This window comes from Lygodium microphyllum, chromosome 4, assembly GCF_053477565.2.
Source record: "Lygodium microphyllum isolate KBCC chromosome 4, Lygodium_microphyllum_v1.1.10, whole genome shotgun sequence".
In the NCBI taxonomy this organism is placed as follows: Eukaryota; Viridiplantae; Streptophyta; class Polypodiopsida; order Schizaeales; family Lygodiaceae; genus Lygodium; species Lygodium microphyllum.
In genome coordinates this window covers 117,973,928-118,000,645 of record NC_141138.1, presented here as the reverse complement: position 1 = coordinate 118,000,645, position 26,718 = coordinate 117,973,928, and the positions used below count along the sequence as shown (strand labels likewise).

The 26,718-nt window shown below is 42.0% G+C and overlaps 1 pseudogene; it reads right to left on the bottom strand.

Annotated features, from left to right (window-relative positions):
• Positions 1–1,212: 1,212 nt before the first annotated feature.
• The window catches only part of LOC148037527 (uncharacterized), a 30,171-nt pseudogene continuing 4,665 nt past the window's right edge, over positions 1,213–26,718 (bottom strand).

The following is a 26,718-nucleotide window of genomic DNA, read 5'->3' as shown; positions in this document are numbered from 1 at the left end:
TGGTATGCAGACATATCCAACCTCTTGGCAACCCAACAGTATCCCCCTAGTATCTCTAGCTGCTATGGGAAGAAGAAGCTTCTGCTGGAATTAACCCCCTATACCCTGTTAGGTGGCACTTTGTACAAGAAAGGCAAGGATGAAGTGTTTCAGGAGATGAGATTGAAATAGTAATGAAAGCATGACGACACGACGAGTGTTGAAATGCATGGATCTAGAGTATGGCTATGGCAGATGAAACACAAACATAGATTAGAGAGACCAATTGTTACTCAAGTGAATTAGGTTCCAAGATGGAAGCTTGGACTCATAAACACAATCTTGAGTATGACACTAACTATGACTAAAAGGACAAAGTATAATATTATTCCAGCATTGAATGGGAAGAAGGTACATCACTTTATAGGCTCATGATGGTTCCCTTTTTCTCCACTATGCTTATGGGATTCATGCATCCTATATTTTAGGCATCCTCTCTAGTAAACTGTTTGAGTCTTGCCCTATTGCTCCATACAAAGAGAATGTCACATGGGTGTGATTGCATAACTCTCAACACCCCTTCTCAATCACAACCATAAAGAAAGCACTAAGTGTACAGAGGCCGTCATGAGTAGAACCTTGCTAAGTGTGGGTATGCCACAAACATGGTAAGCATCCCCAAAGGTTATTGCAAAAAAGACTAAGTGTGGGTACCAAAAACATGGCTAATATCCAAGGACTATTACAAGGCCACACATTGTGTAGGGGTTGTTATGCATAGGTTACATGAGGAGTTTTATAAGGCATGACAGAAGCATTAATGGCAAGTACATATAAGAAAACATTATAGTGAAAAGTTGAGACAAGGACTGCTGACAGGCCCTTGTGGTTTTCTTCATCAGATATATCATGGTAGGGATAGCAGATATTCTTTTCTTTGCCTTCTTCTTTAATGTAGTCCGCTTTGCTTTCTTTGATGATCTTTTTGTCTTTATGGTCTTCTTTTTCTTGGTAATCTTTTTTATGGTCTTTTTAGTCTTCTTCTTCTTTATTGACTTTATCTTCTTCTTTATGGTGTTTCTGGTCTTCTTCTTCATTGACTTTGCTTGCATTAATCTTCATGTAGATGTCGCCCTCAAGCAAAGGTATCATCATCTTTAAGGCAGCATAAATGTCTTCAGAGTCTTCAAATAAGATCATTGATTGCCCTTTAGTATGGGTAGCTACATTTCTTCATTTTTTTCCAATAATAAGACCAAACTGTCTGAGAGTGAGATGGTGAAATGGCTCCATACCCGTAAAATGCAGGAGGAGTGAGATTGAGAGCTGGGATGTTAGAAGCTGCTTCTGAGCTGTGCTTGAAGCATTTGAGGCCGTTTTTCAAAGCAAGAAGTGCCTGAGAAGCACCAAAGACCAAATTTTCATGAAAAATCAAATGGTGGTGGATGGCCAACAAGCTAGAGTTTTCCTAGATGCATTTTGATGTTAGGAATCCAACACAAGTCTTGGTTCATCAATCAGATGTCATTTGACCCCCCATTTAATCCCCGCAAGGTTTGGCGTTATAAAGCTAGAGTTTTCCTAGATGCATTTTGGTGTTAGGAATCCAATGCAAGTCTTGGTTCATCAATCAGATGTCATTTGACCCCCCATTTAATCCCTGCAAGGTTTGGCGTTATAAAGCAACTATTGGATCTGGGAGCCAAAAAGTATGTGACAAAGGCCAAGTTTATAGATTTCGATGTTGCGAAGCCATCTGTCCAAACGGATCTCGAATCAGAGTCCGGTTGCCCTCTCAAAACCGAAATATCCACTTGGTGATAGTGTGAACACAAAAAAACTAAACTAGTTATTTTGAAGTTTATAACCTTAGGCTTAATAAAATCCTTGAAATCAACTAAAATTTTAATAAACAGGAAGGGGGGGAGGGGGCGCAAATTTTCCAAATCGCTCGATGCCTCTCCAATTCACATCATTCTAGAGAGGGGGAGAAAGATTCTTGATCAGAAGAGAGAGAGGAAGGAGATGTGTGTAATTTTTTTTATTTTCATGGAGCATTCAGAATTCTAAAAATTCAGTATTTCTCTCTCTCCTCTCCTCTTAGCGGCTATTCATATGCATCAATTCAAGAGAGAAGGGGGAGGGTTCTGATGACGAATCCATAGCAAATGATGATGCTAGAGCGATGGAGGACATAGATTAGACTAAGAGAGTGCATGAGCAGCAAAGAAGAAGCATCAGCGGCCGCATGCCTATGAGATACGAGCCTCGGAATTGCGGTTTCTATGCGTAAGTGAGCGGTTCTTTTGTTTTACAGAAAATGGTTGAAAAAAGTGCTTGATTTTGTGTGTTTTTTATTTTCCATGTTGCAAAATATAATGGTATAATAATTTTCCACGAAACACGCAAAATCCAAAACTTACAATTTTGATAAAAATAATGGAATTTGGGATTTTTGTTGAGTGTTTTGGGGTCGTATGGGATGAAAATGAATATGAAAATGGTGATGAGTGTCCTTGATTATTAAGAACTCATAATTCTGAAACATCACATTTTTATGAAGAAATAAATGAAAAAAATTAAGTAAAACTAAGAAAAAATTAGTTTTCTCACCTAAAATTTTAGAGAAAAATATATTTTACATCTGTGAGCATATAACAAGGTTGGATCATGAGGATCAAGCCTCGGTCAAGCCTTGTTTCCATGTTATAGTGTATTTTCATCGATTTTTACATGAAAAACTACATAAAAATGAACCCTACACCTACCCAAGGAATGTAAAACCTAATTGGTAGGAGGGAAGAGGGATTATGAAAGTGAGCGATTACTGAAAATATTTTAAATTTTTATTTATTTGATTATGCATAGCATATAGGCCGATCACTATTTAAATTTAAGAGAGACTAGTAGCACGAAGAAACTCAGTGCTACTCTCTAGCAATGTCGCAATTACGAGTAGCTTAGAAATCATTAAAGGATTAGTTTTGCACATCATGTGGCTAGTTTTTTAATCATAAATTGCTTGAGCATGAGGTGTTTCATCCAGAATTGCATTATGTGTATCACATGGTTCCTCCTGGATGCATAGCAATTGATTGCCAATTACATGATCTACATTGAGTTGTGAGAAAACCTAAGCTGTAGGATAGATAAACGATTTCTAGGGGGGAAATCTTGGTAAGGAAAGATCGAATCTCTTGGATCATTCGAAATATATAGGAGTGGAGACTACTCATATGTTGATGGACCTAAAAACGGGCCGGCACTGGCTCATGCACTAGCCGGACCTCGTCACTATGCGCAAGACAACCCCTCGGCCTCGCGGCCAGGAGCGTCTAGCAAAATCTCTGCCTTCCTAAACATTGCGTTTGTAATACGTTGTAGTCCAACTGATCCTAACCCAATATTGCTCCTCAGAGGGAGTCCCTTTCACATAGCCAAAAGGCTCGAATCACATACACATGGGGTTCCTCCTACGGCTGAATGCCGTCAACCCTCTGCGACTCTCCTACACCTCGGGGATTGGCCCCTCGATGCGCCGCTCAACATTTAAACATTTCGCACAAACGTCACTCAAGGTACCAAATAAACGTATCCAGGAATGTACCATTGTCCTTACTTAATTTCCCCTTTAGGATCCCACGACTAGCCTACAGCATAGGAACCTCACACTCTCAACGGTGGGTCACAGGCCTACTGAAAACAATTGCTATGCGTATCCAGGAGCTAACTCTGATACTTTTAATTTCCTCTAAATGATCATGCAAAGAGGTGGATGCCTAGTGCTCAAACATTTTAAAAACCACCAGCGTGCAAGTGCAAAACATCTCTTTCATGCTTTTCTTTTTAACCGCTTTGTGCTTCGTTGCAACACCTAGCACCGAAGTGATCTTCGTGCTACTAGGGTTTAATTTTTATCATTATTATTCCGTCCTAGTTGCAATGCATATAAAATCAGCAAATTATTCCTCATGCTCAACGGCATTTAACCATTTTTCCACAACTCTACCCTTCCCCGTTGATAGTGCATCATTGCATTCATTTCTTTCAGGGTTTCCTTGCCATTTTTATGTGGAGAAAGGAAGGAAACACACACTACAACATATAAACAAGGCTGAACTAAAGCATAACTTCATGCCCCAGCCTTGCTATACATCAACAAACATAAATCCTATTTTTCTATATTTTTCGTAGCCCCAAATGTATTTTTTCCCTATTTTCCATGGTGTTTTTATCATTTTTCCCCATTTTCTTCATTTTCTTGTATTTTTTAAATTGCTGAAAATTGAAACCAGTTTGTGGGCTGTGGCCCTTAGTTCATTTGCAACAAAATTGAAAGATTAGTTGATGTGTATCGACGGTTTTCCCCATTTATATGCCCAAAACCCTTGTTTTTCCCCATTTTTCATGCATTTTCGGGTTTCTTGACATTATTTCGAGCCATGAAATGCATGTTTTTCATAATTTCTGGTTATAAACAGTAAGAACTCAGAAGAATCAGCAACATAATCAAATCTTAGTCCATATGAACGGCATTCCATCAATCAAAAGCATAAAACACTAAATTTTCTTTGTAATTTTTTAGTTTACCGCTTAAACGCGTGTTTCGGGTTTTGTGTCCATGGCTGTAGATTTGGAAAACAGCAACACTTCATGTCCAGCAACATCCCAAATCACCATTCTCAGCCCGTGTAGCAATCCGGTCCATGCCGGACAAGTCTCCATCATTCTTTCTTCATTGCTCCTTCCCACACATGAACTGCCTCTTAGAAGAGAGAGAGGGAGGAGAGAGAAAGACTAGAATCAGAAATTTCAAACCAGGCCATCATTCCACGGGCGAAGGGCGGCGATAGAGTCCACAGACAGAAGGGAATGAAGCCCCATAATCCATTGGGGGGGTTGTTTGCAGCAGCCATGATGCCTCTCATCCATTCATGGCGCATTTTTCGGGCGCCATCTTCTTCCACGTTTTTTCATGCCTCTTCATTCTCTCTCCACGTTTTTTGCTTCATAAGGTGCATAAATTTTTTGGGGGGGGTCCAAACTCAAAAGGCATGCTCAAATTTGGCCTCCCAAGTGTCCACCTTTTCATATCTTGACCGTTTCCTTGGCCATTTTCCTGTCCGGACTCCAAATTGAGCTCTGAAAAATCCTGGGCGTCCGGCTTAGCATCCCGCATTGGCCAGTAGCTTGTGTCAACCCGCACAACTGTCTGAAAAATTATGAAAAATCAACAAGTGTCGCTCGGGCGCCTTTAAAGCACTTTGGCGCTTAAAATCGTCCTAGATCGAGCCGCCGCCTTTGACAGTGAATATTTTTCCCTTGATATTCATAATTTTTAGCTATTTTTAAGCACTTGCCGTCTCCTAAATTCCGCTCTCATTGGCGACCACGGGATAGGGCGACTCAGCCCGTCGAATCCACGAACATATCTGCACATAAACAACCAAAGAAGCATCAAACTGATACAAAACAATTATCATCATAAAACTCAGCACAATGCTCCCCCTACCCCTAGACAGAACCAAGGCATGACATCCACAAGGAGTAGGCCTAGCATCATCGAATAGAAGATCCGAAGTGAGTCACTAACCAGCTGCTCCAACACAGCCAAACTAAAAAGAACTGCCAAAGAGGTTGCCCTAAGTGGTAGTCTGAACTACTGACCAACTAAAGACAACGCAACTAGGAGCTCCTACAAGGCGAGGACTCCTATAGCCTGAGCAAAGGATATTTTCTTTCAGTATATCTCTTCTTTGAGGGTTTTGATTGGATGAACATACTTGGGCATGTAAAAAGGAGGGAGCTGAGCGTAGTGACCCAAGGAGAACAGGGCATCGGTCTCAGGACTTGTCTCGGCACCCAAGAACCTACCAAGCCCTCGCAAGGCGACACTTAATCCTTTTCTAACGCTCACTTTTATTTTCGCTCCAACCTTCCTTGTTTTGATATTATTTTTCCAGCAAGAAGCCACCCCTAGGAAGACAAGGTATCGGCCCCGGGTCTGACTCGTCCCCAGGAACCTACCAGGCCTTCGCAAGGCAATGAGCAACGGCTTATATATTTTCATTTCTTTTCTTTTCATTGATAGGGGTTAGAACCCCTTTTTACACACCTTCGCATTTATATTCATCTTTTAGGATATTCAGGATTTCTTGGCATCATTATTATTATCTTCTAGCAGGCTTCTCTAACTGCCTCACTACTAACAAGAACTCCTAGAACGGCTGCCTAGCAGGTTAGCAGAACAGAGCCACTAGGACTTCCTTCTAAAACAGATCTTTCAATGTCTAACAATGTCTTTACAGGAGGCAATGACTACTCTGACCTCCCTCAAACATACTTAGCCTAAACCTGGGACTTCATACCTTGGTTACCGGTCCCCAACAAAAAGTATCCCCTCAACAAGTACAAATACACATATAACAGGAAAGAAAGGTACTCGTAAAGGAGAAATATCACCTGGATTGGCCCAAAAAGAAGCTTCCATCGCAGCAAAGGCTCCTCCAGGCTCCACAAAATTCCACAACCCGCAAAACCTGTCCAGCACAACACTAAAACAAAAACCCAATTAAACGCACCTGCACTAGACAGGGAAATGGCCCTCTTGGCCTAATGAAATCAGACATGACTTTGCTACAAAACTGAATCGGCCCTCTTGGCCTAATGAAATCAAACAATACTATGCAGAACATCCACCTGGAAACAACCATGATAGACATCAAAGCATACTATTCCCAGGGGAACAGAGGCTCGTAGCCCTAAACTAGGTGCATTAAATTATGACCTATCCCTCCTGCGTACATCGCAAGAGGTGTGCACATCACATGTCGTCGAATCAGTCTGTGGGTCTGAGATAATAAAGGTAGATGAGTCTCGCTTACCCTCTGCATCACCCAAATCAACCATCGTCTGCCAAAGAGGGCATGTTCAGAAAGCATACCCCACAAACGACCAGGTCCTGTCTCACCATCAATAGATATATCGGGACAAGGGCCACAATTAAAGAAGAGGTCCTCTTCATACGCAAGATTAGCCAATGAATTGGCAAACTGATTCCAATTCCGTGGAATCAGCTGAAAAGACACTCTATCGAATTCGTCTAGCAGGGCTATGGCAGTATGATGGTACATACAAAGGATCAGGTTCCGCACCATGTACGTCCCATTGAGTTGATTTAAAACCAACTGAGAGTCCCCTTTCACCAACAACTGGCAGATACCACCCTTCTTTGCAATATTCAAACCCATAATCAGGGCTTTGTATTCTGCCATATTATTGGTAAAATTCACCCCAAGATAAGCAGCTAACTTCATGACAATGCGTCGTCGGGGGTCTCGGATGACAACTCCTACACTTCCTTTTTTGCATGCACCCCTGGACGCCCCATCAAAGTACAAGGTGTACGTCCATAAAGGGTTTACATATCCTGCCATCCTGAACTCTACTCGTAATTATGGTAATCGAAATTCAGCATATTCAACGGGTGGACTGTAGGCTCCATCCCTCCATCATCATTGAATTCAACAGGGATGCTCGTCAAAAGTTGTAGGCAATGATGGCAGAAGACCTTGATTTCCCAAATAAATGTCCCGCCTTCTTGCTCAATCACCTTGTATCCTTTGCTCCACCCAATGAGCTTTCCCTGATGATACCTCTGTTCCAAATATGGGTGTTCTAAATAAGGAATCAGACGACCCATCAACCTCTATCACGATTTCCTTGCAGATGTTTGATCGATCTTGCCTAGACCTGCAAAGCAGTCATAGCATTAGTGCAATCAGAAATAATAGGGTTTAATCTTATTAAGATTAACCTTATTTTTAAATTCTATCCCCTCAAGGTCAGCTAACAACACTGTAGATTTATTCTTTCCTATCCTAACGATCTTATAAGGCCCATCCCATTTGGGTTCTAGCTTGCCTGGGAATAATTCACGTCGTGCATCATAATACAGAACAAGCTGTCCTTTCTTAAAGGTATATTTCTTGGCTTTGAGGTCATGTAGCTTCTTCATTCGGCGCTTCGCCACTTCTTGGTGCAATAAGCTCTGCAACTTAAGCTCATCTAAATGTGCCAGTGTCGTCAAGCGCTCAAAAAGAGCGTCTTCATCGCTCAAAGAATGATTGATGGCAAACCGAATAGTCGGCAGCTCAATCTCTAAAGGCAAGACACACTCCTCCCCATATACTAACTTGAACGGGGTATGGCCAGTGGCTCGTTTGAAAGTCGTATTATAGGCCCACACTGCCACGTATAACTTTTTATCCCAATCCCGTTTCTTTTCCGACACAGTTTTGGACAGGATGCCCACAAGCTGCTTGTTGGTGCTTTCAACTTGACCATTGGCTTGCGGATTATAGGGGGTTGTCTTGTTATGCTTGATATTCCACAACTCTGTCAAACCTTTGATCACCTTATTCAGGAAATGAGTTCCGCGGTCCGACACTAATTCTTTCGGTGGACCAAACCGGCATATTATCTGCTCTAAAAGGAAACTAGCAGTTTCTTTAGCATCATCTTTCCTTGTTGCACGTGCTTCTGACCATTTTGTGAAGTAGTCAGTTGCTACAATGATGTACCGCTTTTGCGTAGTCGATGACGGAGTAATAGGACCCACAAAGTCTATTCCCCACTTCTCAAATGGAAGTATCGCCATAATAGGGGTGAGTGGTCGTTTCCTATTCTCTCGACTATCATGTCGTTGGCAAATATCGCATCGCTTAACATACGCAAACGCATCCTGGAAGATGGCAGGCCACCAATAACCTGCTCTTAAAGCCTTGTGTGCTGTAAGCCGTCCAGCAAAATGGCCACCGCAAGCAGAATCATGGCACTCTTCCAAAATGAATGGCACCTCGTCAGGCGTCACACATCGGCGATAGATATCATCAACCCCTTGCCGATATAATGTACCTGCGATCAAGGCAAACTTTAATGCTTGCTGCTTAATTTTCCTTTTCTCAGCCTTAGATAATTCGGATCCCGCCTCTCCTGTTGATAAATAATGCGTTATTGCAGCATACCAGGAGGGAATAGATGCCGTATCTATTTTAAATATCATCTCCATGTCACTACCTTCAGCCACAGATTCTTTCGGCTCCCCAAAGTCCACTAGACATTCCACGATGCCTTGCAACCTTGGTGGCTTACTCTTGATTTCATAATCAAATTCCTGCAAAGTGATCAACCACTTCGCTAAACGATCAGGCGGCTGTAACTTATTCATCAATAGTCGAAGTCCCTCCGCCTTCGTATAAAGTACGACTTTCTCATAGAGAATGTAATGCCTGAATTTCTTGGTCCCAAAGACCATCGCTAGACACAGCTTCTCCATGTAGGTGTAATTGATTTCGGATACCCCCAGCTTCCGACTAGCAAAAGCAATCGGGTGGTACCACTTCTCTTCCCAAATTTGGGCTAAACAGCAGCTGATACTATACATGGTGGCTGCTGAGAATATATAGAACACCTCACCTCTTTTAGGTGCTTTTAAAACGGGCGCTCTTGCTAGCTCTTGTTTCACATCCTCGAATGCTACCTTACAAGGGTCACCCCATACAAACGAACAGCTAAAGGACAATAAATTTGTAAGTGGCAACGTTCTTTCTGCTAAGGTGTTAATGAATCTACGGTAGTAACCAACCGAAGACAGAAAGCTATGAACCTCTTTCGGAGTGCGTGGTGGACCCATGGCAACTATAACTTTCACCTTCTCGGGGTCTGTCGCAATTCCTACCGAACTGACCACATGGCCTAGCAATAGCCCATAAGGTACTCCAAAAGCACACTTCCGTGGGTTTAGGGCGATGCAAAATTGTCTACAGCGCTCAAAGCATTTTCTCAAAATGATCAACTGCCTTTCTCTCACGGTGGCGGCCCCTAAGTCATCAATAAACACCCTCAACTCTTCAGGGGATATGTCACCGAATGTCTTATCGGCTGTTCGTTGCCACGAACCAGGCGCATTGCATAAACCAAAAGCCATCACGTGGTAAGCAAAAGTGCCAAATACAGTGATAAAAGTTGTTTTCAACTTGTCCTCTTCTGCAATTGCCATTTGGTTGTATCCTGCAAAGCAATCCATAAACGAATATATCTCCCTACCCGCTAATTGATCCAAAATCTGGTCAATAAATGGTAATGGGTAGTAGTCCTTAACTGTCTGCTTATTCAGCTCCCTAAAGTCTACACACAAACGGATCTGATTATTCTTCTTCTTTCTAATCACAACTGGCGAACACCATTCTGTGTGTTGCACAGGAAAAATCAAACCCGCTTTTCGAAGCTTCTGTAACTCTTCAAACAGCCCGTCCCTCAATTCGAAAGGCATACGCCTTACTTTCTACCGTACAGGACGACTGCCCTCTTTCAACGGAATTGTATGAACAGCAAGACTGGGAGGGATGCCTCTCAACTCATCATAACTCCAGGCAAAGATATCACGGAATTCCTGGATCAAGGCCACATAGTCCTCCCTTTCTGCTGTGCTGAGCATGGACCCTAATTTGATTGGCCGCGAATCATCAAGCGTACCAAGGTCTAGCTCGATAACATCTGCATCTCTTATACGATCTTGGGCCTCTATCGGCTCGTTCAAAGTGATCTGATAGATGTCCTCCGTGGTGGATCCCTCTTTGGACTCATCACTCGATGATGCCTCACTAACAGATGAATCTTCTAATGTCTCCAATTCTGTAGAAGATAGAGAAGCCCTCTCACTCTGCGGGGACTCAGGATAAGCATCAACCACCACACGCTGGGCACCTCTGCCGAATATTAATCGACCGGCAGGTATATCCACTTGGCAATCCGCTTGCAAGATCCAAGGTCGTCCAAGTAATACTTGGTAACTTGGCCGCCCTGCAAAACGAATCACCCTAAAGTCCAACAGGCATTCTACATTTGCAACAGTGACATGGACCTTAGTAATGCAGCCTTCCGGCTGTCTCAAACTGTCATCTGCCATTCTGAGAATTGTGGAGGTATCTTTTTGGATCGCCAGGCCCAACCTTTCCATCAGTTCAGAACTCATAATGTTAACAGATGATCCTGTGTCGACAATGGCATAATCTACTAATATCCCATCGACATAGGCTGCAACCCTTGGGCAATGCTTCTCAGCATGCTCAAACCAGTCATCACCAACTCGCGCAATACCCAAAGGTTCTACAATATACCCGGTACGTAGGATCTTTCTAAATTCCTTACGTACTCCTGGGGAAAGCTTAATAAGCTGCAAAAGGTTCACATCCGGCTTGACTTCGCAAAGAGAGCCCGCCAAATCGAATTCATGATAGTTCGAAAGAGCTCGCTTTTCACGCCAAATCATCCGCTCTTTAGGTCGCTGAGCTGGCTTTATTGCCTCTTTCTTAACTTTCACCTTCTTCTTTGGTGCTTCCTTATCGGCTTTACTCTCTACGGGCTTCAAAGGTCCCCCTTCTAGGGCAGGATCCAAAACTTGGGTTCCTTTGTCGCCTTGTTTAGGGTTTCCGTCGACAGGCTTATCCATGTCGGCTTCTCTACCTTTTTTACCTCTTGTAAGAACAGCTCGTAGATTAGAGGTTTCAGCATCATTAACGCGTACAGCCTCAATCAAACTAACCCCACTACCACTTGGTAGCTCCTCCACTGTAGTCTTTGATCGTTGAAGTATTTGTTTAGGCCCATCCTCTCGCTGGGAATCATTTCCTTGGGCACGATGATTAACAGGCCCTGGTTGCCGACTACCCCGCTGGAGAGAACTGATCTTACTCCAGCAAGTAGCCGCTAGATGGCCGGATTTTCCACAAATATCGCACTTAACATTTGGGCAATTTCTTGGATAGTGCTGCCCGCCACACCATTTGCAACTAAACCTCGACGGTGCACCCTCCTCCGGGTATCTACTTCCTATCAAATTTTGTTGTTTTTTCAGGAAGTTGACATCAACGGCTATTTGTCGATACTGCTCCGTAATCATGTCGGTATAATGCTTCATCATGTCCTTAACCTCGCCAAGAACATTGGAAGAACTCGACTCATAGCCTTGGTCATTACCATGTCGTTCAATCGGCCTAACAATTCGATTAGGCATAGGCTGTTGAGCTGCAGGCATGGTGTTAGAATTGACCGCCTGGCCTCCACTACTTGGAGCCATTTGACTGCCCGTAGGCATCGACATGCTAGGGGGAGCTGGTAATAAAGGGACATTCTGTATCATGTTCCCTCTCCCATTAGGGTTAGCCATCGCTATCCCTTGGCCACTACTGCCATTGGCTATTGCCATATTGTTTCCCAATACTAAACCCATGTTCGAATTGCCTCTAGAAGCATAGGCTGCTTGTAGTCGGGATTCCACCTCTTGTGCTCGTGTAATGGCAGTATCTATATCCCCCAAGGGGACACTACTCAACTGCAATTGGATATTAAAGTCCAAACCATGTAGGAAATATTGCAATTGGACAGCTGCGGGGATAGGGATAGAGGTGTCCAACTTACGGAAGACCTCTTTTATCTTCTTCGCATAAGCACGAATATCCTCGTGTGGATCTTGGCGGGTCACGTTGAGTACACGCAACCAATATTGCCCACCCCTTTCAGGGGCAAACTCCCTTCGAAAAGCTCCATAAAATGCATCAATGTTCAATATGGTTCCGGCTTCTAAACCATGATACCATATAGCGGCTCTTCCTTTGAGAGTCATGTTGAAGAACATCATTAAATGTCCTTCTTCTTGAATGCGAGAGTTAAACATCAACTTTTGAAACTCCCTAATGTGGAGTTCCGCATCTTCCTCAACTAGCCCATTAAAAATGGGTAGCGGGTAACCTAGAGCCGGCAAATCCGTCGTTCCTGCTGGAATTGCAATAGGCTGCGCCATGATGGGGATTGGATTTGCACTAGGAATAGGGAACGGTGGGGTTACACCTCCCGCAATTGACGTGGATTGGCTTATGGCAGGAAGGGGAGCACTAGAGCTTCCACCTTCTCCTAACTTATTGCTTGGGGTCCTAAGACCACTAGATCCACTCCCTCGTAAGGGTTCAGCACCGCTACGCTTAGGGGAATATCTCCTAAAGATTTCAGCACGTCGCCTAGCTCTCTCGTCTCTTTCCTGCTTTTGGATTTCTGCTAGACGATGCTTATCAATAAATAACGGATCGATCTCAGTATCCTTTGGCATAAACTGCTAGTTGGTCCCTAGAAAACCAGGATTCGAGAACCGCCACTTTTAAGCAGCTCCCGGCAGACGCACCACTGATGGACCTAAAAACGGGCCGGCACTGGCTCATGCACTAGCCGGACCTCGTCACTATGCGCAAGACAACCCCTCGGCCTCGCGGCCAGGAGCGTCTAGCAAAATCTCTGCCTTCCTAAACATTGCGTTTGTAATACGTTGTAGTCCAACTGATCCTAACCCAATATTGCTCCTCAGAGGGAGTCCCTTTCACATAGCCAAAAGGCTCGAATCACATACACATGGGGTTCCTCCTACGGCTGAATGCCGTCAACCCTCTGCGACTCTCCTACACCTCGGGGATTGGCCCCTCGATGCGCCGCTCAACATTTAAACATTTCGCACAAACGTCACTCAAGGTACCAAATAAACGTATCCAGGAATGTACCATTGTCCTTACTTAATTTCCCCTTTAGGATCCCACGACTAGCCTACAGCATAGGAACCTCACACTCTCAACGGTGGGTCACAGGCCTACTGAAAACAATTGCTATGCGTATCCAGGAGCTAACTCTGATACTTTTAATTTCCTCTAAATGATCATGCAAAGAGGTGGATGCCTAGTGCTCAAACATTTTAAAAACCACCAGCGTGCAAGTGCAAAACATCTCTTTCATGCTTTTCTTTTTAACCGCTTTGTGCTTCGTTGCAACACCTAGCACCGAAGTGATCTTCGTGCTACTAGGGTTTAATTTTTATCATTATTATTCCGTCCTAGTTGCAATGCATATAAAATCAGCAAATTATTCCTCATGCTCAACGGCATTTAACCATTTTTCCACAACTCTACCCTTCCCCGTTGATAGTGCATCATTGCATTCATTTCTTTCAGGGTTTCCTTGCCATTTTTATGTGGAGAAAGGAAGGAAACACACACTACAACATATAAACAAGGCTGAACTGAAGCATAACTTCATGCCCCAGCCTTGCTATACATCAACAAACATAAATCCTATTTTTCTATATTTTTCGTAGCCCCAAATGTATTTTTTCCCTATTTTCCATGGTGTTTTTATCATTTTTCCCCATTTTCTTCATTTTCTTGTATTTTTTAAATTGCTGAAAATTGAAACCAGTTTGTGGGCTGTGGCCCTTAGTTCATTTGCAACAAAATTGAAAGATTAGTTGATGTGTATCGACGGTTTTCCCCATTTATATGCCCAAAACCCTTGTTTTTCCCCATTTTTCATGCATTTTCGGGTTTCTTGACATTATTTCGAGCCATGAAATGCATGTTTTTCATAATTTCTGGTTATAAACAGTAAGAACTCAGAAGAATCAGCAACATAATCAAATCTTAGTCCATATGAACGGCATTCCATCAATCAAAAGCATAAAACACTAAATTTTCTTTGTAATTTTTTAGTTTACCGCTTAAACGCGTGTTTCGGGTTTTGTGTCCATGGCTGTAGATTTGGAAAACAGCAACACTTCATGTCCAGCAACATCCCAAATCACCATTCTCAGCCCGTGTAGCAATCCGGTCCATGCCGGACAAGTCTCCATCATTCTTTCTTCATTGCTCCTTCCCACACATGAACTGCCTCTTAGAAGAGAGAGAGGGAGGAGAGAGAAAGACTAGAATCAGAAATTTCAAACCAGGCCATCATTCCACGGGCGAAGGGCGGCGATAGAGTCCACAGACAGAAGGGAATGAAGCCCCATAATCCATTGGGGGGGTTGTTTGCAGCAGCCATGATGCCTCTCATCCATTCATGGCGCATTTTTCGGGCGCCATCTTCTTCCACGTTTTTTCATGCCTCTTCATTCTCTCTCCACGTTTTTTGCTTCATAAGGTGCATAAATTTTTTGGGGGGGGTCCAAACTCAAAAGGCATGCTCAAATTTGGCCTCCCAAGTGTCCACCTTTTCATATCTTGACCGTTTCCTTGGCCATTTTCCTGTCCGGACTCCAAATTGAGCTCTGAAAAATTCTGGGCATCCGGCTTAGCATCCCGCATTGGCCAGTAGCTTGTGTCAACCCGCACAACTGTCTGAAAAATTATGAAAAATCAACAAGTGTCGCTCGGGCGCCTTTAAAGCACTTTGGCGCTTAAAATCGTCCTAGATCGAGCCGCCGCCTTTGACAGTGAATATTTTTCCCTTGATATTCATAATTTTTAGCTATTTTTAAGCACTTGCCGTCTCCTAAATTCCGCTCTCATATGTGCTTTATGTTAGAGCAGTGTATTGAGGGGCCAATCCTCTTGGTGTAGAATTGGTGTAGAAGAGCTGCAGTGGGGCCACAACATTTAGCCAGAGGAGTATCTCCTTTATGTTTGTGTTACATGGTATATTATACCAAGATGTATGAGATCTCCCTCTGAGGAGTAAGAAAGGGCAATCATTGGACTACATTTTACTACAAATGCATTATCTACAATAACGAGATTAGGGCAGTATAGCCCTTAGACGCTTGTGGCCGCTCGTGAGGCTGTGTGGGGTTATCTTGTGAGTGTTATAGAGGCTCGGCTAGTATCTATAGCTAGTGTCGAGCCCATTTTATGTCCCGAGAGGTGCTGCATTTGTCAAGAGCTGCCTACAAGTGGGCGGTTTCTATGCCTTGGTTGATTGGGACCTATTTTCTAGTGTATGCTAGAAATTAGTGAGCTAGACTCATAAGACCATCAAGTGAAGCTCCAAAAGCAAGAAATGGCTGAACGAGCTAGATGATGGGCTGAGATAAATAGAAGATACTCTCTGTAAAGGAGAAGCCTGATATCTTTGGAAGGGCGGGGTTTTAATAACCCTAGCTTAGCACACAATCCATTAGGGGGAGGAAGCTCTAGTTCTTTCCCCCCTCAAATCAATCCCTCCACTTCGAGTGGAGCTATAGTCCTAGTTGTTCGAACCCCTATAGCAAATTTTATTGTTACCATGGCGGGAAAACCTATTGCTATACCTACTGGAATGGAAAATTTTCCAGCTTTAGGTTTCCCCCTGGCCATCTTTAATGGGTTAGTGGAGGAGGATGCAGAACTGCACATTAACGAATTCCAAAAGTTGATGTTCAACTATCGTATCTGGGATGAAGGATATTTAATGATGTTATTTAACATGAGTCTCAAAGGAAGAGCTACTATATGGTATCATGATGACCTAGAGGCTGGAACCATAACCACTATTGATTTATTTTTTGAAGCCCTTTGAAGGGAGTTTGCCCCTGAAAGGGGTGGTCAATATTGGCTACGTGTACTAAATGTGACACGTCAAGAGCCACATAAGGATATCAAAGCATATCCCAAGAAGTTAAAAGAGGTCTTTCACAAATTGCAAGCCTCTATCTCTATCCCAGCAGCTACACAACTGCAATATTTTTTGCATGGTCTGGATTTCAACATTCAGGTGTAGTTGAGTAGTGTCACTTTGTCGGATGTAGACACTGCTATTAGACGAGCACAAGATATAGAATCCCAACTATAAGTGGACTATGCCTCTCGAACCAATCTTAATATGGGTCTAGTTTCAGGAAATAATTTGGCATTGACCAATGGCAATGGAAGTCAAGGGATAGCTATGACTAACTCAAATGTGAGAGGAATCATGGTCCAAAATATACCTTTATTGTGAGCTCCTCCTAGTGTGACTATGTCTATGGCTAGTCAGATGGCTCCACCAAATGTTGGAGGCCAAGCATCAAACCCTAATGTTGTTCTTGTGAGTCAATTAAAATTTTTAGGCCAATGGAATGACCAATGGATGATCACGGCTATGAGTCAAGTGCATCGAATGTCCTTGGCGAAGTTAAGGATATGATGAAGCACTACACTAACATGATTTCTGAACAATATCGACAAATAGTTGTTGATGTTAATTTTCTTAAAAAACAACATAATTTGATAGAAAGTAGATACCCTGAAGAGGGTGCACCCTCAAGATTTAGTTGTACATGGTGTGGCGGTCTCATATTTCTACCGAGAATCATCATGAGTTTCCAAAACATAATCAATATCATCCAAAACACTCTCAAACATTCCCATTAACAATCATACATCACTCTAAATCCATAAAAAATCAACCATTCAAACCTCAAAAATAACAAAAATCAGTCAAAATTTCAATCTTTTTTGACTCTCAACAGATCCCCGCACTTAGAAAGGAAGCGTCCTCGTGACCTAAGGAAAAGAAGAATGTAAGTTCAGTAAAGAGTTCAATTTGATCTTCCGTAGTATCTTCAACAATCACTCCACCATGACCCCAACTTATCACCTGTATCTAGAAAAGAATAATACTAAAGAAAAACTTCGTTATTCATTAACACATCTGATAAACAATAGAAAGTCATAAAAATTTTGTAAAGGATATCATAGGTTGTTTAGCTTTGCATCGTAGGCTTGCCATCCACCATCACCATCAATAGTTGAAAAGAGAGCTCTCAAACAAATAATTCAACCAGCACGAACTCATCACATACAAATTATTATAGCACAAACACAAACACAACCATCTAAATGGCACCTTCCAAAAAATATCTCATTAAGAAGCATAGAAGATACATTCAAGGGTATCAGTGAAGATGATCCCTCTTAAAAGCTTGATGATTATGAAAGCGATCCAGGGATAAAGACTCATCTACAAAAGATTTTGGAGGATTCTGAAAGAATTGAAGGCAGCATATCCGTTCTAGCAAAACAAGGTATCTGCTAGGTAGACAAAGGGCATGCAAATATAGGACATCCAACTTTTGGGAATCAATGTTCACATTGATATTCATACAAAGCTTTGGAATGGCCTTTTGATCGTTATGGGAATGCCTATGCATATATGCTAGGTACCAAGCAAAATGGGCTAACAATCTCACGGAAGGATCTAGAGATTGTGAATATTGTTGAGAAAAATTGAGGTAATTTTGGTATACTTGACTAGCAGTTGTCTAGTCCCCTGGAATTAATGGCCAATTAATCTGTGGTCTCATGAGAGAAACAGTTGAGCTCCATCCTCTTCTTCTCGGAATCTACTGATCAAATCCTTCGTACCCACTAACCAACTGAGGGGGTTGAGAAATAAAAGTGGCATGAGATGGAAGAGGAATAAGTAAAAGAGGATGAAGAGATGGGTAGGTAAAATCATAAAATGAGGAATAAACTAAAGAAGGAGTGACTCTAAATTTAAGCGAATCAGTTAGAAAATGTGTCAATCGATAAGCAGGAAAATTAGAAGGTATATGGATAGATGGGGAAGGACATGGAGGAGAATGGAAAAAAACTCGATCTTCAATGAAAGAACAATAGGTAAATATTGGAATTTGAGGAAAAACCTGAGGTTGAAAAAGGAGAGGTAAGATAGCTGATGAGTTAGATTGATAAAGGGAAAAATAAGCATCATAGCGATGGGCCATTTGTTGATAGTACAATAAGCTAGGAACAGAGGGACCTAAAATAGATCGTCGATGGTAGGCATCAAAGAAGGATGAATCAAATGGATGGTTCTTAGAAAGATAAGCTAGGAGATCCACCCTTAGTTGGTTAGTGCTCTGCACATAAGTAGAAGCTGTATTCTGGTGTTGGTTTAGGACTACAGAATCAATCATTGAATGCCATAAAGTGTCAAGGCAAGCAGCCACTTTAGAAGAATAGCACTGGAAGATTTCATCTATCCTCAACTCCAAATGGTTGACATATAAGACAGCTTGTAAGACCACATCCCCCACATACCAAGCCAGATCTACATCATCTGAAATTAACAGATCACCTTATAGATACATATAAGACAGCAACATGGTATTCGTTGTCACAGAATCTTCAAAGACCATACAAACAACTTCTGTTAGCAAATCAGAAGACCAAGCCCCACTCCAACCATCCTCTGGAAGAGGGAGATCCATCATTGAGAACTTAATATAGAAGGCCAAGTTCTGCAACTGATAGTGGACAAAAAAAGGAATGGTCGAGAGGAATATACTCTTGAAATTGCTCAAATGTAGACCATAATAAATCCATCCTGGATTGCAATCTTTCCACTTTATCTTGAAGCAATGGACATAATGTGGCATGTCTCTGGAGAACTGCCCAGTCTTGTTGAGATATAGATGGAATCATGGGGACACTGGGGCTTGGAGGAATGGACTGTGACTGCACTAGCTGGTCCTTCAACTGTTTAATCTGAGAAGCTTGGGATTCCACTATATTGTGAGCAGTCTGCAAAGCTGACAGTTTCGTATCCAAAAGAGTCTTAAACTCTTGAGCTTCTTTAGACATTTTCTCTTTCTCTTCCGAAACTCTGGTTACCTCTAATTGAGTCTCTGCTAACTGAGTTTTCAAAGAAGATGTTTCTTCTCTATGGATCTCAATCATTTATGTCTGCTGCTCCATCTACTTAAACAGATTGGCAAGAGTGTCTTTAGCAGAGGCTAACTCTGTGGTTGCCTTATGCATCTAGTCTTTGGATTGCATCAATTCTTCATAGAAAGAAGCATATAACTGTTGAACACAAGCTGACTGAGAGTTCAATAGAACTCTAGATGTTGTTACAAAGGAAAGGAATGGCATCCCTTGACACTAAACTGTTCAGTGAAGAACTAATATTTCCAAAGAACCCTCTCGATGTGCCCTGAATAAGTTGTTGCATGTGAGGTAGGCAGGGAGGTCACTTCCAGAGGTGGCAGGAACTGACACTGAAGGAATGATTGGTGGAATTTTCTTCGCTACACGCTTCAAGCGCTTCCGCTGAATGACCAATGGAGGAGGGGAGTCAATATCCTCTATGTCAATGGGTTTTGAATCTTTTGAAGGTGGAGGGGGAGGAACTGGATTAGATGGAGGAGGAGGTAACACACCCTTCTTATTTAAGGCCTGAATATGTCAAGAAAGCATATAAATATGAACCATAGGTTACATTGGTAACATTCCCTCTAGTCACTTTGACAAAATGTTGGTCCATCTTCATAAGAAGGTAAGTACTCCACTCAATGGCAACCCCTTTTAAAACCATCCTAGAAGCTGTGAAGAGCTCCTTGGACAAATAATGAGATGGTGTCTTGGCAGACATGAACCTGTCCTAGAAAAATTGGCAGACTAGCTTCCAGAGAGGATCAGAGTAATCATTGAGAAAGACACTCCTAAAGTGTTAATCACCTTCTTGACATCGAGGACCTCTTTAGTCTGCTTCTGTAACAGCTTGAGAATCTCGTCATTTGAGAATAACTATTTGGCTGTAACAAAGGGTTCTCATTTGTAAGGAAGAGACAAAGCCTTCCCTAACCCTCTAGGTATCATGACCATGGAAATACCATGCACAAAGCCTGATTTCTTACTGTATGATGCAAGAAACTCATCACAAAGGGTTGGATCATCTGGAATTAGAGGGAGTAAAGCAGCCACAAAAGATGCAAGACCAGCTTTTGTAATAGGCTCAAAAGTCAGTAGGGAAGAATAATCCCTAATCAATGGGACATACTGAACAGGAGGAGGAGCTTGAGGCACCATTCAGATGGAATATACACACACACCACAAACATAGGCAATCACAGTGAATGCCTGCAAAATAACAAAATAGTCATAAAAAAGAAATCGATCAAAATAAACACACACATGCATAGCTAACCAACTGACCACCCCAAACATCCCACATCCTAGAAAAAATTCAACATGACCCCTACACATATGCGACCTAAAGCTTCATGCTATGCAACAAGCAGGCACCCAAGACCCCGTATCAGGCAGAAAAGAAAACTATAGGCACTCGTAATCATATCACACAATCAAACCATAATACCTCAATAGCCTAATCAAGACATAACCAAAACTTTGATAAACAATGTCAGCTTAAAGGACTATGCGTGCCCATCCCATGAAGCGTATTTATTAAAAAGGGAAAAAAGTGCAGTGAGAAAAATGATTTTAGTGGTTCATTTTAATAAATTATTAACAATGGTTGAAATTTTATTAGGTTGTAAACCTTAATAAGAAAATGGCGGTTCATTTTTAAATTGTTAGTTACAATTTATTAATATGAAACGATGCTTTTAGTGAAGCCCGGACTTCAATACCTAGACTCAGGTCTCTAAATGCATATTCACTGATTAAAAATTTAATGTGTCTTAAGCACTCTTCTTTTTCAGTGCGTGCATTTTTGTGACGGTTGGTTCATTGTTGTTTAAAATTAAAGTGCCTTTGAAGCGCATGTACCGCATGCAAAGTGAATGGAGGGTTGATTTTAATTTATTAGAAAAATATGTGTTTAGTGCGAGCGTGCGTGGAAAAGTGGGTGAATAAATTTCATTTTAACAATTAACCATAGTTAAGGGATGTCAAAAAATAAATAAAGCACGAAAAATAGATACCTGGTAGAGGTGTGTATGCAAGAGACTGAGGGCGCACGGAGTAGTCCCAAATGCAAGGAATCCAACAAAAAAGCAAAAAACCACTTATTGAAAAAAATAAAACACCTTATTATTTTTTAAAAATAAAACAAATATTAAGACGATATTAGTGGGATCACATTTAGTTTAGGTAAAATTTTGATTAGTATTTGGGTGATATTATTATTGGTTTTTTAATTTTAATTTAAGAGTTTTTTTCTTTTTTTGTTTATATTTTTTTAATGTTTTATTTATTAGGATATCAATCAAACCTAAGTGAGAATGAAACCATCGGGCTACAACAATGGATCTGTAAAATTTTTGTAATTTTGCAGCACATTTTTGGAATTTAAAATATTTTTTTAATGAATTTGGATTAAAAGTTTATCATTTTGGTCCGAAAATAATAGAGTGATCATGTGTCAAGGCTTTTTTAGCTTATAAAATATTCTAAAAGTAGTCAAATGTATTTATGGAATTTTTTGTACTTTTTTTAAATTTAATTTTGATTTTTAGGGATTTTTAATGATTTTTTCTCAATTTTTAGTGAATTTTAAAAATCATTTTAAATATTGTTAATTTTTTTGTAATTAATTTTCTATATTATAATCAGTGAGATAAATAAAAAAGTTACCCAATTTAGTAAGGAAATTTTAAGATTTTTTTAATTTCAAATTTTATGAATTTTTAAATGTATTTAAGTGTTTTTAGGAGAATTTAGGTATTTTTTGCGGGTTTGTGGAAAATCAAAGGAGATACCCGGGCTGCGTGTGAAAAGCTGCGTATGCTCGGGGACGGCACGCACAACCACACAGATAGGACCAAATGTAGGTCCTCGTGCGTGAACACCCCGCTAGCAGCTCAGGTACGCACATGCACACCTTGAGGCCCGCGTGAACATATGCACACAAGGTACCACCGGGTAGCAAGGGGGCCTACGTGTGGGACCTGGGTGTAGATTTTTGTTTTCATAAGAAACGGGGGTGGTTGCGTGTTTGCTGCGGGTGGGGGTGGGGGTGGGGGTGGTGGGAAAGGGGGCTAGGATAGGGGTAACTAGGGTTAGGGGGGTTAGGTTTGGTTGGGGTAACTGGGGTTAGGTTTGGTTGGGGAAAGTGGGGTTAGGGGGGGTTAGGTTTGGTTGGGGGAACTAGGGTTGGGGGGGTTAGGTTTGGTTGGGGGAATTGGGGTTAGGGGGGTTAGGTTTGGGGGGGAGGGGGGTTTGGAGGCAGGGTTGGGGGTAGGTTTGGGGGGGCGGGAGGAGCAGGAGGAGGAGGAATGGGAGGAGGAGGAGTGGAAGGAGGTGTGAGGAAGGCGCTATAGGGAGAGGGAGGAGGTGAGAAGGGAGGGAGGCGTGCGGGAGGGAGGAGCGCTACGGGAAGAGGGAGGAGGGAGGAGGCGAGAAGGGAGGCGCGCAGGAGGAAGGAGCGATGTGGGAAGAGGTGGAGAGGGAGATGGCATGCATGAGGAGACAACAACGCAAAGGAAGGAGAGAAAAACCGCGCAGTGCGACAGGTAGAAATGCAGTTATTGTTTTTGTTGTTTTTTTTTTGGGTTTCCTTTTATGTTTGGGTTTTATTGGTTCTTTTTTTTTCTTTGTGGTTGTTTTTTTTTCTTGTTTTGTAGTTTTTTCGTTTTTGGTTTTTTTTTTTTTGGGTTTTCCCTCTCTCTCTCTCGTGTTTGTTCGTTGTGTTGTTTTTCTTCTTTGTTTTCTCGTTCTTTTTTTTCTTTGTTTTTTCTTTTGTTGTTTTTTTGTGCTTTTGTTTTTTTTTTTTCGTGTGTGGTTCTGTTCTTTTTTTTTTTTTGTCGTTTGGGTTTTTTTTGTCTATTTGGTTGTTTTTTGTTGTTTTTATTGTGGTTTTTTTTTTGTTTTTTAAATTATGATTATTGTGTTTTTGTATGTGTGTGTGTGTGTGTGTGTGTTTTGTTTTTTGTTTTTGTTTTTGTTTTTTAAATTGTTTTAGGGATGTTGTTGTGGGATTGTTTTTTTGTTGTTTTTGTTTTTTGGTTGTTTTTTTTTTTGGGAAATACATTAAATGATGAACGCACCTCCGTCTCGCGCGCATGCGAGGGGCGGGAGTAAAAAAATTTTGCATTGGTGGGATCAGACGGGGTGGGGACGGCGAAACGCAAGGCATAGAGGCCATGGGGTGTCCCGAGGTGCTTAAAACAAAAAACATACGTGTTCACGCACGACACGAAAGATGCGGCCACATGTCAAGAGAAAGAAAAATTAATAAAACCCAAACCATACACCGGATCGAAAGACCATAAAAAGAAAAAATGTGCCAGGAGACGAGGAGAAGATGACAGAAAACTACGATACGGGTGCCGGGTCAAAATCAGGGTGTTCACATGGGAAAAACACGAAAAATAGCTCCAAAAATACATACGAGGATTAATATGGAAAAATCCGCTCGATAGAATGCAGGGCAAAAAGAAGGAAAAATGTGCCAAATAACGTGCCTGAGAAATCTATCACATCAACACATGGTTTCGACTGAGAGAGGACGCATTCACATGGAAAAAACCCAAAAAAACGGACCCGAAAATGGGCTCAAAGATGAATATAAAAAGAACCGAGCAGTGAAATGAAGGGTAGTAAAAAGGAAAAATGTTCGTGGGAAGGGGATGCACAGGGCTGTCATGGCAAAACTCACTTCCGGTGGAGTTAGAAGGGGTTCACATGCAAAAAACACAAAAAAATAATCGAAAATATATTGAAAAATTAATAACAAAAAATACAGCGGTCGAAATAGGGTGGAGAAAAAAGGAAAAATGTGGGAAAAGGATAGCAGGACACAGCAGTCAAATGAAAATAGAATTCCGATGAAAATAGGGGATATTCACATGGAAAAATGTTCAAAATATGCACGAAAATGGCCCAAAAATGCGCAAAAATTAATATTGGATTAACCATGCATCGAAAGGATAGGGAGCAAAAAGGAAAAATGTCAAGGGGAGGATGGAGGACAAGACTTTCATGCCAGATTGTTGTTCAGAAGCAATAAATGTGAGTTCACATGGAAAACTGCCCAAATTACAAAAAATGCTTCAAAAATTAATAACTCAAGAATTGACAGCAAGAATAGGGGTTGGTAAAAAGAAAAATGGTCAGGTCAAAGGGACGAATAGGGCTGTAAGGGGGATGTGGGTTTTGGTGAACGTAGGATGCGTTCTCATGGAAAATCATCACAATAAGGGATAAAGGGAAAAAGAGAAGGAACGGCCCCAAGGGTGGGTTGAACATGGACGAGTGGGTGGGGAAGGAACCTTATCAGGGTAAAATCAAATCACGGCATACATGGGTGATTAAATTGAGGCATATATAGGGGGTATGCATCATAAACGCGCAGTGACGCGTCCCCACACTGAAAACCTTAACGAACAGGGTTAGATGCAGCAACACAACCTAGGACTCGTCAACCTACTGGACTCTGGTGTCCCCACACTTAAAACATATCGTACACTTACAATCATTAGGATAATGTTAGAAAGACTTGGCTTGTTTTGCGTATGGTCGAAGGAGCCATCACTGCTACAGAAGGGTTGGAGTCGACTGCAGGAGGTACCACGACTTGCTCCAACATTCAGCTAGCATGGCAAGAACCATGTAGCAGCACCCAGGGAGGTAGCTGGTTGATAAAGCCTGTCAGGGTAGGTATCGTTGACAAAGGATAGTCACTCAACTCACGGGCATTCAAGAGGATGATAAAATAGTCACTCACCCCATGATGCACATTACTCAATGAATAAGCATGAAATCCCATAACTCACGACCGGTGTAGAATTGAACAAGGGAAAACTGATTTGGAGGGAGTATGCCAGTGTGCGCAATTGATGGTGCATTCATGCGTTCCACCTATCTGGCATAGGTGCAAGGAGGAAGGCTAGGGAGCCATGTAGTGCAGTGCACAGAACAGAGTGGCATGTCCTGTGACGATGGCAAAGACCCATCCCATGGGTGCATAGGGAAACAGAAATGTACCTGACGCCAATGGTCATAACGTCCCTCAATCCTCACCTCTCGATAATTGATTGAAGAAACACCAGTCATACTCAACCCACCCTCTGTCTCACTCTCTATTGAAAGATCTAGGAGGGCAACCCGTTCTTGAAACCCATTGATGTAATCCTCACTGTCACTTGTGCAGAGGTTGTATGTCTTGTGTACATTTGATGGTGCAATTGTGCATCCCGCCCTACGTTGACATACAGTGCAAGAAGGAAGGTCAGGGAGCCGTACGGTACAGTGCATAGGAATAGATCGTGCATTGTGCATTGAGAGGCCCATCTCGTGCATGCAACACTCAAGTCACACATCCCACCTCTCTCTTGATTTGAAGGGAAAGACTAGTCACTCAACCCACCCTCTATCTCACACTCACTGATAGATACAAAGGGCAGCCCATACTCATGTCCCCATCCTGTTAAGATGAAAGCTCGCTTCACTCAGGGGGTTGGTGATGAAGATCATGTCCGCTCTTGTTATCATCGGGATATTGAAGATGAGGTGGTACCCAGGGAGGCAGCTAACAAGTCTGGTACTTCAATAATTTGTAAGAAAGGTCATCTGCTAAGAAGGGCAGATGGATTGAGATTGCAGAGACAGCGCACCAAGGGAGGTGGCTTCAAGTTACTTGTTGGAAAGGTTCTACTGGTGAGGCAGCTATCCTGAACTGTGGGGTATTACCACATTTTCCACAATCAACTTCCTGCCCAAGGGTGTTTCCACATTTTCTTGAAACGAGGCCTGTTATGACAGGGAATTTCTTCCTTTCCTCCCATAATAGTTTTGTTTGTTTTGTTTTTTTTTTCTTTTATTTTTTCTTTCTTTTTTTCGTTAATAAAAAGAATGGTAGAAATACCATGTGTTAGGACCAACCTTGCCGCCGTTGTTGGATCAGACGAGAAGAGAACAAGGTAGGCTTGAGAGGTATCTATGAGGGGCTAGCAGAACAAGACCACCTCATGAGGAAGATCATAAGGGCTATCAGAAGAACAAAGAGAATGATAGTGCAACACCCAAAAGGGAAAGGGTGGGTCGACTGTGATTGTCAAGATCCCCAAGGAGGGAAGTACTTCTTCAAATGATAGCCATTGATCAGAAAAGGATCATCAGAGGTATCAATGGTCTGCACCTGAATAGAGCCATTAGGATTGATAGCAAGTACCTTGTACAAGCCCATCCACTGTTGTTGAAGCTTGCCAAATCTCGAATCATA